This window comes from Erpetoichthys calabaricus, chromosome 5 (genome assembly GCF_900747795.2).
Source record: "Erpetoichthys calabaricus chromosome 5, fErpCal1.3, whole genome shotgun sequence".
NCBI lineage: Eukaryota > Metazoa > Chordata > Cladistia > Polypteriformes > Polypteridae > Erpetoichthys > Erpetoichthys calabaricus.
Window position 1 is genome coordinate 22,918,648 of NC_041398.2, and position 13,433 is coordinate 22,932,080.

A 13,433-nucleotide genomic window follows, 5' to 3' on the forward strand; every position below is an offset into this window, starting at 1 on the left:
TTTTGGAAGTTCGTTGTATTTGCTTGTCTTTTTCTTGCTCACTTGAGCAATTAAAGTCCCCCACCACAATTAGGTTATTTTCATTTACCATTATTCGTTCTAAAATTTCTAAAGTCTCCATTCTTTGAACTGGGATTATTGGTGCATATATACTTATTAAATTAATCCTGTTATTTCCCTTCACCATTTTAACTTTCATTATTCTCCCTTTTACTATTTCTTCAAATTTTTTTATTTCTATCTCTCGATTCTTTATTAGAATCCCAAGACCAGCATTTTTATTTTCATTTGTTCACGAAAAAAGTGCCATGCCTTCTTCCCAATCCTCCTCATATTTTTTATACGATATTTCATGTGGTAAACTACACTCTTGTAAACAAAAAATATCTGCAGGGATATCCTTCAGAAAGGAGAAAACTATTCTCCTCTTCTCCTTTTTCTTAATACTCCTTACGTTTATCGTTACTATTTTAACTTTTATTTTTTCTTCCCGGTATTTTGCTCTACCTCACCTCCTATTTTTCCTCTATTTGCTGCTGTTACATTCTTCTTTGCCTTTTTGGCTGCTTTTCTCTCTGTTTTCCACTACTCCATTCCTTTCATCCCTGTCGTTGTGAGAAACCCTTCCATGTCTCTGGATTCCAGATAGGAGGGATTTGCCCCCCATTCCTGGCCTTTTTCGTCCCCTTCGTCACCCTTTCCAGTGTTACCTGGTGACAACACGTCTGGGCCCCTTTTCTTTTGTAACATTGGGTTTACTTGCGTCATCCCAATGTTTTCTTTCCTACCGTCCCGCCCTGTGCTTTCTGTTTGCACATGCTGAGGTGATTGGCATAAAAGTGCAGATGCACCTAAAATCTCCATGATCTCTTCAGTCTGAAAAAGTATGTTTTGCGAACACTGCTCCGTTCTTCTCTCTATGTCTTGTTCTGTTTTTTCTTCTATAAGTGCAAAAATATCACTCTCTTCTCTATCTTTCTTCTCTTCTTTTTCTTCTAATCTTCTCTCACCCCTTTCTTCCATACTTAAGGCCTCTGTTTCTTCATATGTCCTCAAGTTATTCACCTGTGTTTCATTGCTCTGCACTTCCTCCTTTTTCTTCTTTGGATTCCTCATCTAAGAGTGCTATAACTCTGTCTCTCATATTATTTGTTTTTACAATATTAATCCTTAAAGGCATGTGCCTCCTGTCCAGATAAATTGCATATTATTCGTTTTCTGCACTGTCTTGTGCTGTGTCCCTCCTCTTTGCAATTTCTACACTTTATTGTATTACAGTCTATCACCTTATGCCCCTCTTTACCACACCTCCTGCATACTTGGAGTTGGACAGGGTAAAACACGTGTCCTCTTACAACACCAATTTGTATAACCAGGGGCAGGTGTACCACCCTATCTGTTTCACTCTTCCTCTTCAGGACTACGTCAAATTATGTAGGCCATTTTTAATCCCATCCACATCTGTCATTTGTATGCTAGTTTTGACCTCGCAAAACTGCAATAACCAAGTAGATATGTCTTGTATTTTAACCTTCTCACTATACATTATTACATAGATTTTTTTGTCTAGTCTGTCACTCAAAGGTATATCAAAAACTTTTTCAAATTCTGATTAACCTCCTTTTCTTTCTGTACATTTACAATACAATACAATACAGTTTATTTTTGTATAGCCCAAAATCACACAGGAAGTGCCGCAATGGGCTTTAACAGGCCCTGCCTCTTGACAGCCCCCCAGCCTTGACTCTCTAAGAAGACAAGGAAAAACTCCCAAAAAAACCTTGTAGGGAAAAATAGAAGAAACCTTGGGAAAGGCAGTTCAAAGAGAGACCCCTTTCCAGGTAGGCTGGGCGTGCAGTGGGTGTCAAAAGAAGGGGGTCAATACAATACAATACAGTACACAGAACAGAACAATTTCTCAATATAGTAAGAAATAAAAAATATAAATTTTAGAAGTACAGAGCAGAATTTAACAGTAGATGATATATCCTATAATAAGATTTGGATTTGTGTAGAGTCCTGGAGACCTCATCCTTCAAGCTGCCTCCCCCATTTGGCCATTCCACGGCTGAAACATTTCTGACACACTTGTCATATAAACTCCTATTCTTAAAAACCACTTCAAAAGTAGTTTTCCCAGGGAAAGCAAAAAGAAATTCTCTCTCACCCGGGGTGAACCTCAACGTCTTTTGCATTACCTCCTTGCTAAATTCCCCACGATCCATCTGCTCTTCTTTCAACTCAAAACAAACCACGTTCTTCCTCTCCCTTCCATCGATGGGTATCCGTGATGTAGGTCTCTCACAACCACCAGGTTCAGGTAGATCTTTTCTTTTGTTTTCCAATTCCATTCTGCCACTCCAACTGCCAAGATCAATTGTTTCCGCCATCTTCTTTCTGTGAAAATGTAATTCTCCATGCACCAAGGGAAGCAGAAAAAAGGGTGGTGGACGTGCCAACCAACCCTGCTCTGGATCTGAGGTTGTGGGGCACTCCCTACACCTGACCAAGAAGAACCATAAAGGTATCTCCCCTGCCAGGTAAGTATCGCCCTGGGAGAACCTTTTTTTTTGTCTAAATTCCATTACTTAGAACAAACACTATTTTGCTTGTCCCCTTTCACTTACATTTACTTTTTCTTTTCAGTGTTTTAGCTTTAAGCACACACCCAAAGTCTGGCCCATTTGCTAATTCACTGTGACCCATCCCCATTTCACCGCCATGACAATTTTTTTTAACCATTTAAACTTTACATTAAAGGTCCTTTACCTTTTTCTTATGTACATTTGTTCCTTTCTTTTTCTTCTTTTATCTTCCATTCCTCAACTACTTCTTTTTCACATCTCTGTAACAGTCTTTGTATTGTTATTTCCTTATTATGTATCACCAATTCATTCCTCCACCACCACATATTTTCTTTTATGATGCTAACCGTTTTCCATTGCCTTATTGTCATTTTTTCATTTAGCTCCTTTCCCACCAAACCATATAATACACCTTCTTTTGTAATTTCTTCAATCCCTAAGTTCCCTTTCCATCCCCTTCCCTTCCCACATATTTCCACACATCTTGTGCATATCTACAGTTCCAGAATACATGCTCTGCTGTCTCTACTTCTAAACAATTGTCTCTTGGACACGTCTTACTTTTAACCACTCTCCTTTTATACATGACTTTATTCGTTGGTAAAATTTCATTTACTGCCATCCACCCCAAATCTTTTTGTCTGTTTGTTAATTCTTTGTCTGCTATTTGTTGCCACATTTTTTTATCTTGCTCATCCGTGAGCAATTGCATTTTTATCATTGTTTCCTCCTTTCCTATGTATTTCTTTAATTCCTTTTCTTTCCCCACATTTTAGGATTTCCTTCCTCCCATGCATAACTTTCTAAACATTTTACTATTATCTTATAGTGTTTTGGTGTACTGAATGCGATAGGTTTGTTAATAGTTATTTTTTGCAGTTTCGCTTTTCTTAGTTCCGTCCCTAGCAGATATCTCATCATATCTGCTAGTTTTCCTCTTTTATTTATTGCCATATTTACAACTGTTGCTGTATGCTTTAGTTCCAGCTCCTTTTCAATATTTGGAAAGCCTTTGCCTCCATTTTCTTTGCTCTTCATTACCTTTTTTCTAGCCATTTTTTCACACTTTAAACCCCATAGAAATAGATAAGTTCTTATAATCTTTTTTAGTATTTTCCTTTGGGGGGGGGGGGGGGTAGGTAAACAACAGTTGCTAAATATGACAATTTGGGAAGGACGATTGCCTTAACAAGCAATATTTTCCCTTCATCAGCTTTCTCAAGCTCCAGAACCCTGTTTTTGATTGATCTGTCTTAGCATTCCTTTCCATTCCTCCTTTTCTGTATTGACGTCTCAAAAGGTAATTCTGAGTACAGTAATCCCTCCTCCATCGCGGGGGTTGCGTTGCAGAGCCACACGCGAAATAAGAAAATCCGCGAAGTAGAAACCATATGTTTATATGGTTATTTTTATATTGTCATGCTTGGGTCACAGATTTGCGCAGAAACACAGGAGGCTGTAGAGAGACAGGAACGTTATTCAAACACTGCAAACAAACATTTGTCTCTTTTTCAAAAGTTTAAACTGTGCTCCATGACAAGACAGAGATGACAGTTCAGTCTCACAATTAAAAGAATGCAAACATATCTTCCTCTTCAAAGGAGCAAACAAATCAATAGTGCTGTTTTTCTTTTAAGTATGCGAAGCACCGCGGCACAAAGCTGTTGAAGGCGGCAGCTCACACCCCCTCCGTCAGGAGCAGAGAGAGACACCGATAAAAAAATCAATACGTGCCCTTCATGCTTTTAAGTATGCGAAGCACCGTGCTGCATGTCCTTCACAAAGCAGCTGCACAGAAGGTAGCCAACGTGAAGATAATCTTTCAGCATTTTTAGATGAGTGTCCGTATCGTCTAGGTGTGCAAACAGCCCCCCTGCTCAATCCCCATACGTCAGGATCACAGATAGTCAGCGCAAGAGAGAGAGAGAGAGAGAGAGAAAAGTAAGCTGGGTAGCTTCTCAGCCATCTGCCAATAGCGTCCCTTGTATGAAATCAACTGGGCAAACCAACTGAGGAAGCATGTACCAGAAATTAAAAGACCCATTGTCCGCAGAAACCCGCGAAGCAGCGAAAAATCCGCGATATATATTTAAATATGCTTACATATAAAATCCGCGATGGAGTGAAGCCGCGAAAGGCGAAGCGCGATATAGCGACGGATTACTGTACTTTTACTTTATCTGTAAGTCTTATCTTTTCTTTCGGTTTTTCTTTCCATTTTCCCCATAGCCTACATTCACATTTTTTTAAGTTTTTAATTTGACCCTGAGGCCCTACAAAAACTTTCAGTGTGCTCAGTTACTTGTTTTACGCTCCATACATCCCTTATTATCACTGTGACGTCATCCATATAGGCAAACACTTTAATCTGCTGCCCTTCACTTCCTGGAACTTCAATTCCTCTTATGTTATTGTTGTTTCTGATCATATTCAGCAGTAGCTCAATGCTCAACATGAACAGCACTGCTGACAACGGACACCCTTGCCGTACTCCACATTCTACTTTTATTTCCTGTCAACTTATTGTTTACTTTTATTTTACTTTATATTCCATTACATACCACCTTTAGCCATCCCACAAATTCTGCTAGAACTCCCATTTTTGGTATTACCCTCCACATATACAGTAGTTATGTGCAACCTTATCAAAGGCTTTTTCCAGATCTAAGTTGATTAGCCCCACATCCAAATTTTTTTCTTTCATTACGTTAAAACAATCTCTTATCACACACAAGTTATCTGTGGCACTCCTCTCCTGGACCACATATGCCTGCTCTTCTTTTATTATGTCACCAACGTGTTCTTTTAATTGGTTTGCCAAGACTCTTGTCAAAATTTTATAATCCTGGCAAAGAAGTGTAATTGGCCTCCAATTTTTTACAACATTCTTGTCATCCTACTTGGGAATAAGTATTATTATTCCACTTTTTATTGTGCTTGTCATTTCTCCATATTTTAGAATTTCCAAAAACAAGACACGTACATCATTTTTTAAAATTTCCCAAAAGGTCAAATAAAATTCAATTGGTAATCTATCTATTCCTGGTGTTTTTTCTCTGCTGCACATTTTTACCGCTGCTTCAACTTCTTCCATTTTAATTTCCTGACACAACATTTTTCTTTGTTCTTCTGTATAGAATAAATCCATTGTCTTTTCTATTTTGTCGATATACTCGTCATCAATCTCTTTTTTCATACACTTCTCTATAATGAGTTAAAATTATTTCCATTATTTCCTTTTTTGATATCTCCATTTTTATCCATCATTTCTTCCATTCTTAATTTTTTCCTCCTCTCCTTTATTTAAAAAAAAATATATCTGGAGCACTTTTCTCCTTCTTCTTGTTCTCTAACTCTACTTTGATTTTTTTTCTTCTTTTTTCTTGAATAATTGTTCTAGTTCTTCTTTTATTGTTCTTTTCTCTGTTTCATTACAATTCTCTCTACTGTACTCTCGTTCAAGATTTTCCTGCAATCTTTTGATTTCTTCCTTCTCTTTTCTGCTCCTTTCTCTGCCCTTTTTTTTTGGAAAAACTGTTGAATTTCTGTTCATTAGCTCCCACCACTCTCTTTGTGTCCCACACCATGCTTTTAAAGTTGTCCATTCATTATAAAATTGCTTATACTCCTCTCTTATTTTATTGTCCTCTAACATTTTTATATTTAACTTCCATTGGAAGTCTTCAATGGAAGTCATCACTCCCTTGTTCTACTTCCACCTCCAACATACTGTGATCAGAAAAAAACACTGGCCGCAATATACATTTCTTTGGTTCATAAACCTTGTCCTTAAAAATATAATCTATTTGGGAGGATTTTCTCCCTGTCCAAGTAACCCCATTTTCTTTTCCTTTCAATTTTGTAAATACGTCTGTCATTTGGAAATCTTTGACGATTTCTCCTAATTTTTTTGATGTTCTGTCCATTTGTTGTTCTTTATTTTTTTGGTTCGGTTGAACAATTAAAATCACCAACCACAATTAGATTTTTTTCATTTTGCATTGTGATTTCTAAACATCTTAACATTTCCAATCTCTGGACTGGCGTTGTTGGTGCGTATACATTTATCATATTCACAGTATTATTTCCATCCATCCATCCATTTTCCAACCCGCTGAATCCGAACACAGGGTCACGGGGGTCTGCTGGAGCCAATCCCAGCCAACACAGGGAACAAGGCAGGAACCAATCCCGGGCCGGGTGCCAACCCACCGCAGATATTATTTCCTTTTAGTAGTTTTACTTTCATTAATCTCCCTTTTATAATTTCTTCAGTTTGTTTTATTTCTGTATCCTTGTTCTTTATTAAAACCCCTATACAGTGGAACCTCGGGTCACGAATGTCTCGGACCACGTACAAATTGGGTTATGACCAAAAAGTTCGCCAAACTTTTGCATCTGTTCACGACCACACACTCGGGTGATGAACAAGCCAGTTTCCCTTCCAGTTTGTACGCGCCGATGATTTCCACACATATTCAGTCTCTCCCTGTGCATTCCCTGTGCAGCAAGCGAGCGAGAGCGTGAGAGAGAGAAAGAGAGAGAGCGCGAGCAAGCGTATATATATACCTGCGTTTTTATTTTCGTTTGTTTCTGAAAATACTGCGTTACCTTGTTTCCAATCCTCTGCATACTTTTCATACGATTTTTCACACGGTAAATTAAATTCTTGCAAACAAAAAATATCTGTCGAAGTATCTTTCAGAAAGGAAAAAACTATTTTTCTCCTCTTTTCTTTGGATACTTCTGACATTAATTGTTACTATTTTCAATTTCATTTTTTCTTCCCGGTATTTTTTTCTACCTCCCCTTCTGTTTTCCCCTTATTTACTCCAACTGCATTTTTCTTGGCTTTTTTTAAATCTTTCCTCTCTATTTTCCACTCATCTACTTCCTTCATTCCTGTTGTGGACAGGAACCCTTCTTCTGTCTTTTGTTTCCAAAAAGGAGGGTGTTGTCCCCCATTCTTGGCACATTTCCTCCCTTTCTTCCGCCTTCCCAGAATTGCCTGGAGACAGTAATTCAGGGCCAAGTTTCCGTTGTAACATGGGGTTAATTTGCTTTATCCCCATATTTTCTTTCATCTCCTCCTGCCCTGTATTTTCTATCATCGCCTTTGGCAGTGATTGGCATTCAATTGCAGTGCCACTAAAAATGTCCATTGTTTCTTCCATATGGAATAGTATATCCTGTGAATACTGTTCAATTCTATTTTCAACATTGTTTTTTACTGTGTTATCTTCTATAAATTTCAAAATATCACTCTCTCCACTACTCTTTATCTCTTCTTTTTCTTCCTCCCTCTTTCTGTCTGTCGATTCAGGCTCTTCTTCACCATATGTTTTCCATTCACCTACTAGTTTTCCTTCTCTCTGCCTTTCTTCCCCTTCCATCTCCTCTTCTGATTCTTCGTCACAGCAGTGCTATGACTTTATCCATCTTATTCACTTTAACGATGTTCGAATATGAGATAGGTCTGTCCTTAAAGGCATGTGCCTCCTGTCCGCATAAATTGCAAATTATTTGTTTCCTACACTCCCTGGTGTTATGTCCTTCCTCTTTACAATTCCAACATTTTACTATTATGCATTCCAAAACCTTATGGCCCTCCTTACCACACCTCCTACACACTTGAGGTTGGCCAGTATAAGACACATGTTCTCTCACTGTTCCTATTTGTATTAAGGGGGGCAGGTGTATCACCCGATCTGTGTCACCCTCCTTCTTCAAATTAACATCAAATTTATAGAGCCCATTCTTAATACTATCTTCATCTGTTGTCTGCATACTACTTCTTACATCATAGTACTGCAGTAACCATGTGGAAATGTCTTTTTACTTTCTCTGTATACATAATACAGTAACATTAATTTTTTTATTAAGTCTGTCACTCAAAGGTACAATCAAAACTTTTCCCAGAATCAAATTCACATCTTTCTGTCTTTCTACAGTTCTCAGATATTTTTCGTACAGAAGTCTTGTCTTAAACACTACTTCAAAAGTAGTTTTCCCTGGAAAAGCAAATAATAAAAATTCTATCTCACCTCTCTCTAATACACCCTTCCAAATTTCTTGTGCTCTTTCGCAATGCCAAAACACATGTGCCAATGTTTCTACTTCCATACAGTTCTCTCTCTGACATTTTGAAGTTTTTGCTACCTGCCTTTTATACATCGTGGCATTTGTCGGTAATACTTCATGTATTATTAGCCAGCCCAGATCCTTTTGTCTATTTGTCAGCTCCTTTTCATTGTTCTGTTGCCATACTTTCTTTGCTTGCTCTTCTGTCATATGTGGTATTTTAAACATTGTTTCTTCTTTCCTTATATATTCTTTTAGGTCTCTTTTCCTTCCCCATATTGTTGCCTCTTCTTTCTCTCATCTGTATTTCCTTAAAAATTTGATCACTGTCTTGTAACGTTTTGATGTATTAAAAGCAATAGGTCTGTTGTTAGTAATTTTTAACAATTTTGCTTTCCTCAACTCCATGCCCAATTGATATCTCATCATATCTGCCATTTTACCTTTCTTATTTAAGGCCATATTAATTACCTTAGCCGTATGTTTTAACACCAGCTCTTCTTCTATGTTTGGGAATCCTTTCCCTCCATTTTCTTTTTGTTTCATTACTACTTTCCTAGCAATTTTTTCGCATTTTGAACCCCATAGGAAAACAAAACAACTCCTTATAATCTTTTTTAATATTTTCTTTGGGGGAAAAAAAACGATGGCCAAGTATGATAATTTTGGAATTATTATTGCTTTCACCAACAAAATCTTTCCCTCCATTGTCAGGTTTCTTAGCCTCCAAAACCCTGTTTTCTTATTTATCTTTTTTAACATTTCCTTCCATTGTTGCCTTTCTATATCATTTTCCCCTAATGTTACTCCCAATATTTTAACACTATCGGAGAGCCTTATCTTTCCCTCAGGTTTTTATTTCCATTTGGCCCATAATCACATTTTTCCAAGTTCAGTTGTGATCCTGATGCCTTGCAAAAGGTTTCTGTGTATTCAATTACCTGGGTTATACTGCTGACATCTCTGACTGTTATACTCACATCGCCCATATACGCACATACTTTAACTTGTTGCCCTCCACTTCCTGGGACTTCCACTCCCCGTACATTTGTATAATTTCTTACAAGATTTATTAGTGGCTCAATATTTAAAATTAATAGAAATGCTGATAAGGGACACCCTTGCCTTACTCCTCTTTCTACTTGTATTTCATCTGACAGTTTATTATTGACTCTGATTTTACTTGTGATACATTTATACACTGTCTTTATCCAACTTAAAAATTCCACTGGTACCCCCATTCTCTGTAAAATCCTCCACATATATTCATGGGCAACTCCGTCAAAGGCCTTTTCTAAATCTAAATTAATTATCCCCACGTCCATCTTTCTTTCTTGCATTAGATATATACAGTCTCTCACTACACATAAATTTTCTAATGCACTTCTACCCGACACCACACATGCTTGCTTTTCTTGAATCACATTTTCAATCTTATCTTTTATTCTATTTGCCAAGACCCTTGTTAATATTTTGTAGTCTTGGCACAGTAGTGTTATCGGTCTCCAATTCTTTATGTTGACCGTCTTTCCTTGTTTGGGTATCAGCATTATACCCTTTTTAATCGACTCTGTCATCTCTCAATCCCTCGCAATTTCCATAAATAGACTATGCATATCATCTTTTATTATATCCCAAAAGGTCACATAAAATTCTATAGGTAAACCATCGATTCCTGGGGTTTTACCCCTACTGCACATTTTAACAGCTTCCTCCACCTCCTCCATTTCAATGTCTCGACATAGCATTTCTTTTTGTTCTTCTGTAAAAACATGATGTATTGTTCCCTCAAATTTGTTGCTGCACTTGTAGTTTATTTCTTTCTTTTCGTATGTTTCTTTATAATACATTGTTACTATTTCCAATATGTCTTTATTTCCTCTCTTAACGTTGCCGTCTTTATCCGTTAGTTCTTCTATGTTGGCTTTTCTTCTCCTTTCCTTTATTTTCTTGAAAAAAAAACCAAGAGCATTTTTCTCCTTCTTCTACTTCTCTCACTCTACTCTGAAACTTTAATTTCTCTTCTTTCTTCTTATACACTCCAATTCCTCCTTATTTATTCTTATCTCTGTTTTAATTTTCCCATCCCACACATCTATCTTATGCAATTTTTCCAATTCATTCTGCAAATTTTGTATTTCTTCTTTCACCTCTCTACTCTTTTCTTTGCCTTTCTTCTGAAAGAAAACTCTAGTATTATCTTTCATTAATTCCTACCATTTCTTTTGACTCCCACACCAATCTTTCAAAGTTTCCCACTCTTTATAGTGTTGCATATACTGTTTTTGAATCATCTTATCTTCCAACAACGTTACATTTAACTTCCAAAGAAAGTCTGTTGATTCATCTTCGTTCCCATTTCTTAACACCACCACTAACATTAAGTGGTCCGAGAAAAAAACTGGCCTTAAGCAACAAGTCTTTGCCTCAAAGTTTTTATTAACTAAGACATAATCTATACTGGAAGATCTTCACCTTGTTCCTCTCCATGTATTTCCTTTTTCATCTCTTTTTAACACCTGGAAGGCATCTGTCATTTGTCAATCCTTTCTTTTAATTTTCTTGCTGTTCTTTCCATTTGTTGCCCTCTCTGCTCCAGATCACTCGCACAATTAAAGTCACCCACCACCATTAAATTGTTTTCTGCCACCATTGCTATTCCTAACAATCTTAGCACTTCCATCCTCTGGCCAGGTATTGTTGGTACGTAAATATTAATCACCTTGACAGTATTATTTCCTACTGCCAAATGAACTTTCATTAGTCTCCCCTTGACCAGGGGTCACCCTTTCCCCGTCTTTCTTTTCCATGTTTCACCCGTGTCAGAAGCTTGCCACTTGGCAGCAAGTAAAGCAGCTTGAAATCAGTAAAGTTGCACAAAAAGGATGGATGAAAAAAGAAAGAAAGAAAGTGCACTCAGTTCCACTTCTCTCCACTTTATTCTCTTCACATCACTCACTGTTCCACTCTGCTGTCAAAGGAGGTGAGAGAACTTAAAAAGATTAATAATGCAGCCATGATACACATGTGGGTAGGTAGAAATAAATAAATAAGTAATATTAATTAATTAATATTTTTTATCATTATTTTTATAGAGGGGAGTTTCCTTTATATTAACACAGTCACATTTTTAAAAATTTAACGTTGAACCAGATGCCATACAAAAAGGATTCTGTATGTTCAATTATTTGGTTCACACTGCTCACGTCTCTTATAATAATGCTTACGTCATTCATATATGCACAGATCTTCATCAGTTGTCCTCCGCTTCCTGGGACTTCAACTCCCCGTATATTTTTGTCCGTTCTAATCTTATTTATCAGAGGCTCAATACTTAATACAAATAAAACTGCCGACAGAGGACACCCTTGTCTTACTTCCCTCCTTACTTTTATTTCATCTGACAGTTTATTATTTCCCTTGATTTTGCTAACAATACCTTTGTATAATGTTTGTATCCAATCTAACAAAACCAAAGGCACTCCTATTCTCTGGAGGATTCTCCACATATATTTGTGGGCAACTTTATCAAACACTTTTTTGTAGATCAAGGTTAATAACCCCAATATTCATATTTCTTTCCTTCATCCAAAATATACTGTTCCTCAAAAGACACAGGTTATCTGTCGCGCTCCTTCCTGGCACCACACACGCTTGCTCTTCTCTGATCACATGCTTAATTTGCTTCTTTAAACGATTTGCCAGGACCCTTGTTAAAATTTTATATTCCTGGCACAGCAGCGTTATCGGTCTCCAATTTGTAATATTCACAGTCTCCTCCTGTTTGGGAATAAGAGTTATTATTTCTATCTTCATTGTTTTTGTCATTTCTCTCTCCCTCAAGATTTCTCGAAAGAGACTCAGCATATCTTCTCTAAGTATCTACCAAAAGGTCACATAAAACTCGTTTGGTAGTCCATCAATTCCCGGTGTTTTGCCGCTGCTGCCCATTTTCATTGCTTTCTCCACCTCCTGCAACTCTATCTCTCGTTGTAACTCTTCTTTTTGTTCATTTGTAAAAAACTGGTCTATTGTTTGCTCAAATTCCTTAATACACCATGTGTCTGTTTCTTTCTCCTCATACATTTCCTTGTAAAATGTTATTATTCTTAATATTTCTTTATTCCCTTTTTTCACATTTCCATCTTCGTCTATCAATTCTTTTATCCATGTTTTTCTTATCCTCTCCTTCACCTTCTTAAATAAGAATCGAGAGCATTTCTCTCCTGCTTCTTGCACTCTGACTCTGCTCTGAAACTTTACCTTCTCCTCTCTCTTCTTATATACTTTCCCCAATTCTTCTTTTATCGTTCTTATCTCATTTTCTCTTTCTCCATCGATATCCTCAATTTTGTACAGTTGTTCCAGTTCATACTGTAGTATGTTTTCCTCTTCTTTTTTCTCCCTACTCCTTTCTTTACCTTTTTTTTGAAAACATTCCCTAGTGTTCTTTTTCATCAATTCCCACCACTCTTTCTGGCTTCCACACCAGTCTTTCAAGGTTTCCCACCCCCTATAGCATTGTTTATATTTCTCTCTTATTTTTTTTATCCTCCAGCAGAGTTACATTCAATTTCCACACAAAGTTCTTTAGCTCCTCTTCTGTTTCTTTCTCTACTTCCGCCTCTAAACTGCAGTGATCCGAGAAGAGTACTGGCCTTAATTTACAATGCCTTGGTTCATAATTGTTTTCTACCAAAATATAATCAATTCTGGAGGACTTCCCCCGTGCTCCTCCCCAAGTACAGCCTTTATCTTCTTCTTTTA

The 13,433-nt window shown here is 37.2% G+C and overlaps 1 protein-coding gene across 1 annotated transcript in view; it reads left to right on the forward strand.

The window, feature by feature from the left end:
* Positions 1-13,433, forward strand: part of LOC127527749 (zinc finger CCHC domain-containing protein 3) — a 227,314-nt gene that overhangs the window by 129,071 nt on the left and 84,810 nt on the right. The window lies entirely within an intron of this gene.